Genomic DNA, 5,736 nt, shown 5'->3' on the forward strand with positions numbered 1-5,736 from the left:
AGAGAAGTATCAACTACCAAAATTGAACCAGGAAGAAATAGAAAACCTGAACAGACCTATAACCACTAAGGAAATTGAAACAGTCATAAAAAATCTCCCAAGAAACAAAAGCCCAGGGCCAGATGGCTTCCCAGGGGAATTCTATCAGACATTTCAAGAAGAATTAATACCTATTCTCCTGAAACTGTTCCAAAAAATAGAAATGGAAGGGAAACTTCCAAACTCATTTTATGAGGCCAGCATTACCTTGATCCCAAAACCAGACAAAGACCCCATCAAAAAAGAGAATTACAGACCAATATCCTTGATGAACATGGATGCAAAAATTCTCACCAAAATACTAGCCAATAGGATCCAACAGTACATTAAAAGGATTATTCACCACGACCAAGTGGGATTTATCCCTGGGCTGCAAGGCTGGTTCAACATCCGCAAATCAATCAACGTGATACAATACATTAACAAAAGAAAGAACAAGAATCATATGATCCTCTCAATAGATGCAGAAAAAGCATTTGACAAAGTACAACATCCTTTCTTGATCAAAACTCTTCAGAGTATAGGGATAGAGGGTACATACCTCAATATCATAAAAGCCATCTACGAAAAACCTACAGCGAATATCATTCTCAATGGGGAAAGGCTGAGAGCTTTTCCCCTAAGGTCAGGAACGCGGCAGGGATGTCCACTCTCACCACTGCTATTCAACATAGTATTAGAAGTCCTAGCCACAGCAATCAGACAACAAAAAGAAATCAAAGGCATCCAAATCGGCAAAGAGGAAGTCAAACTCTCACTCTTTGCAGATGATATGATACTGTATGTGGAAAACCCAAAAGACTCCACCCCAAGACTGCTAGAACTCATACAGGAATTCAGTAAAGTAGCAGGATATAAAATCAATGCACAGAAATCCGTGGCATTCCTATACACCAACAACAAGACAGAAGAGAGACAAATCAAGGAGTCGATCCCATTTACAATTGCACCCAAAACCATTAGATACCTAGGAATAAATCTAACCAAAGAGGCAAAGGATCTGTACTCAGAAAACTATAAAATACTCAGGAAAGAAATTGAAGAAGACACAAAGAAATGGAAAAACGTTCCATACTCATGGATTGGGAGAATCAACATTGTGAAGATGTCAATGCTACCTAGAGCAATCTACACATTCAATGCAATCCCCATCAAAATACCATCCACTTTTTTCACAGAAATGGAACAAATAATCCTAAAATTTGTATGGAACCAGAAGAGACCCAGAATAGCCAGAGGAATACTGAAAAAGAAAAGCAAAGCTGGCGGCATCACAATTCCGGACTTCCAGCTCTATTACAAAGCTGTCATCATCAAGACAGTATGGTACTGGCACAAAAACAGACACATAGATCAATGGAACAGAATTGAGAGCCCAGAAATGGACCCTCAACTCTATGGTCAACTTATTTTTGACAAAGCAGGAAAGAATGTCCAATGGCAAAAAGACAGTCTCTTCAACAAATGGTGTTGGGAAAATTGGACAGCCACATGCAGAAGAATGAAACTGGACCATTTCCTTACACCACACACAAAAATAGACTCCAAATGGTTGAAAGACCTAAACGTGAGACAGGAGTCCATCCAAATCCTAAAGGAGAACACAGGTAGCAACCTTTTCGACCTTAGCCGCAGCAACTTCTTCCTAGAAACATCGCCAAAGGCACGGGAAGCCAGGGCAAAAATGAACTATTGGGATTTCATCAAGATAAAAAGCTTCTGCACAGCAAAAGAAACAGTCCACAAAACCAAAAGACAACCGACAGAATGGGAGAAAATATTTGCAAATGACATATCAGATAAAGGGCTAGTATCCAAAATCTATAAAGAACTTATCAAACTCAACACCCAAAGAACAAATAATCCAATCAAGAAATGGGCAGAAGACATGAACAGACATTTCTCCAAAGAAGACATCCAAATGGCCAACAGGCACATGAAAAAGTGCTCAACATCGCTTGGCATCAGGGAAATCCAAATCAAAACCTCCATGAGATACCACCTCACACCCGTCAGAATGGCTAAAATTAACAAGTCAGGGAACGACAGATGTTGGCGGGGATGTGGAGAAAGGGGAACCCTCCTACACTGTTGGTGGGAATGCAAGCTGGTGCAACCCCTCTGGAAAACAGTATGGAGGTTCCTCAAACAGTTGAAATTAGAGCTACCGTTCGATCCAGCAATAGCACTACTGGGTATTTACCACAAAGATACAAATGTAGGGACCCGAAGGGGTACGTGTACCCCAATGTTTATAGCAGCAATGTCCACAATAGCCAAACTGTGGAAAGAGCCAAGATGCCCATCGACAGATGAATGGATAAAGAAGATGTGGTATATATACACAATGGAATATTATGCAGCCATCAAAAGGAATGAGATCTTGCCATTTGCAACGACGTGGATGGAACTGGAGGGTGTTATGCTGAGTGAAATAAGTCAATCAGAGAAAGACATGTATCATATGACCTCACTGATATGAGGAATTCTTAATCTCAGGAAACAAACTGAGTGTTACTGGAGTGGTCGGGGGTGGGAGGGATGGGGTGGCTGGGTGATAGATATTGGGGAGGGTATGTGCTACGGTGAGCGCTGTGAATTGTGCAAGACTGTTGAATCACAGATCTGTACTTCTGAAACAAATAACGCAACATATTTTAAGAAAAAAGAAAAAGAAGAAGATAACAGAAGAGGAAGAAAAGGGGAGTATGTCAGAGGGGGAGACGAACCATGAGAGATGATGGACTCTGAAAAAGAAACTGAGGGTTCTAGAGGGGAGGGTGGTAGGGGGATGGGTTAGCCTGGTGATGGGTATTGAGGAGGGCACGTTCTGCATGGAGCACTGGGTGTTATGAACAAACAATGAATCATGGAACACTGCACCAAAAACTAATGATGTAATATATGGTGATTAACATAACAATAAAAATTAAAAAAAAAAAAATGTTTACACTATCTACATCTGACAAATCTAGAATTTTTTAAACTTACAAAATAATAAGACAAATAATAAAATTGGCCAAATACTTGAGCAGACACTTCACAGAAGAAGATATGTAAATGACTAAAAGTACATGAAAAGATGCTCAACATTATTAATCATCAGGAAAATACAAATAAAAGCACAATGAGATATTACTCCACATACACTAAAATGACTAAAATTAAGACAATACTGGGGCGCCTGACTGACACAGTCAGTAGAGAATGCAACTCTTGATCTTGGGGTTGTGAGTTCAAGCACCACATTAGGTGTAGAGATTATTTTAAAACAATTAAAAATCCTAAAAAAAAAAGACTAATAATACCATGTGGGTAATGATATGGAGCAAATGGAACTCTCATGCATTGCTCATGGGAATGTAAAATAGCACACATGCTTTAGAGACCTTTTGACAGTTTGTTAAAAATTTAAATCTAGGGGCGCCTAGGTGGCTCAGTAGTTAGGCGTCTGCCTTCGGCTCAGGTCATGATCCCAGGGTCCTGGGATCGAGCCCCGCATCGGGCTCCCTGCTCAGCGGGAAGCCTGCTTCTCCCTCTCCCACTCCCCCTGCTTGTGTTCCCTCTCCTGCTGTGTCTCTGTCAAATAAATAAAATAAAAAAATTTAAACCTATATTTACCATATGATCCAGCCGTTGTATTCATAGATACTCTTCTAAGAAATGTATGTCTACAAAGAAGACTTTTGTTCATAGAAACTTTATTCGTAGAAGCCAAAAACTGAAAACAACCCAAATGCCCATCGACAGGTAAATGGATAGCAACTTGTGGTATATTTATGCAACGAATACTGCTCAGAAACAAAAGGAACTCCTGGCATGCAGAGAAACGTGGCTGAATCTCGAAACCATATGCTAAGCAAAAGAAGCCAGAAACAAGAATACACACCATATTGTTCCATTCATTTAACTTTCCTGAGTAGGTAAAACTAATCTCTAATGACAGAAAGCCGTCATGGCCCAGAGTTAGGGTGCATGCGGGGCATTGAGTATAAAGGGCATAAGGCACTATGGAGGATGACAAAAATGTTCTGTATCTTGATTATGATGGTCACATGGTATACATAGTTGCCAAAACATTAAACGGTACACTTAAAATGAGTGCGTTTCATTATAGGAAAATTAAATCTCAATAAAGTTTAAAGAAAAAATGAAGAGTCAGACGCCAGGACAAGAATACTTTTTCCCCAGCTCTCTGCTCCTCCCCATTCGACAGACAGCCGCGTATTCTGGTGCAGTGCCAGCCGCGTCCCTGAGACACGATGGTGAAGGTCGGAGTGAACGGATTTGGCCGTATTGGGCGCCTGGTCACCAGGGCTGCTTTTAACTCTGGCAAAGTGGATATTGTCACCATCAATGATCCCTTCATTGACCTCAACTACATGGTCTACATGTTCCAGTATGATTCCACCCGTGGCAAATTCCACGGTACAGTCAAGGCTGAGAACGGGAAGCTTGTCATCAATGGAAAGTCCATCTCCATCTTCCAGGAGCGAGATACCGCCATCAAATGGGGTGATGCTGGTGCTGAGTATGTTGTGGAGTCCACTGGGGTCTTCACCACCATGGAGAAGGCTGGGGCTCACTTGAAGGGCGGGGCCAAGAGGGTCATCATCTCTGCTCCATCTGCCGATGCCCCATGTTCGTGATGGGTGTGAACCATGAGAAGTATGACAACTCCCTCAAGATTGTCAGCAATGCCTCCTGCATCACCAACTGCTTGGCTCCTCTGGCCAAGGTCATCCATGACAACTTCGGCATCGTGGAGGGCCTCATGACCACCGTCCATGCCATCACTGCCACCCAGAAGACCGTGGACGGTCCCTCTGGGAAGCTGTGGCGCGACAGCCGAGGGGCTGCCCAGAACATCATCCCTGCTTCCACTGGTGCTGCCAAGGCTGTGGGCAAGGTCATCCCTGAGCTGAACGGGAAGCTCACTGGCATGGCCTTCTGTGTCCCCACCCCCAACGTGTCCGTCGTGGATCTGACCTACCGCCTGGAGAAAGCTGCCAAATACGACGACATCAAGAAGGTGATAAAGCAGGCATCAGAGGGCCCCCTCAAGGGCATCCTGGGGTACACTGAGGACCAGGTTGTCTCCTGCGACTTCAACAGTGACACCCACTCCTCCACCTTTGATGCCGGGGCCGGCATTGCTCTCAACGACCACTTTGTCAAGCTCATTTCCTGGTATGACAATGAATTCGGTCACAGCAACTGGGTGGTGGACCTTATGGTCCACATGGCCTCCAAGGAGTAAGAGCCCCCTGGACCACCAGCCCCAGTGAGAGCAAGAGGAAGAGAGGCCCTCAGCTGCTGGGGAGTCCCTGCTCCAACTTATCCCACAAAACACTGAGAATCTCCCGACCTCCACCGTTTCCATCCCAGACCCCCTGAAGAAGGGGAGGGGCTTGGGGAGCCCCACCTTGTCATGTACCATCAATAAAGTATACTGTACCCAGCCAAAAAAAAAAAAAAAAATACTTTTTCCCCTTCGGATTAATTCCCATTTCTCATGTGGTATGGGTCTCCCAAAAGACAGTGTGTTGAATGTGCTGATAAGCCCGGGTTCTGAGCTGGAAGTTTCCTGTTAGTGACATCAACTGTCAAAAGCAATGCCTGACATACATCCTTGAGAGCCCTTTAAAGGGGCCTTAGGTCTTTGTGGCTGTGAAGGTTGAAAGGATGGCAGTTCCT

The 5,736-nt window shown here is 43.7% G+C and overlaps 1 pseudogene; it reads left to right on the forward strand.

The window, feature by feature from the left end:
• The first annotated feature begins 4,256 nt into the window (after positions 1-4,256).
• On the forward strand, positions 4,257-5,299 carry LOC113923904 (annotated as a pseudogene).
• Positions 5,300-5,736: the final 437 nt, after the last annotated feature.

This window comes from Zalophus californianus, chromosome 15, assembly GCF_009762305.2.
Source record: "Zalophus californianus isolate mZalCal1 chromosome 15, mZalCal1.pri.v2, whole genome shotgun sequence".
NCBI lineage: Eukaryota > Metazoa > Chordata > Mammalia > Carnivora > Otariidae > Zalophus > Zalophus californianus.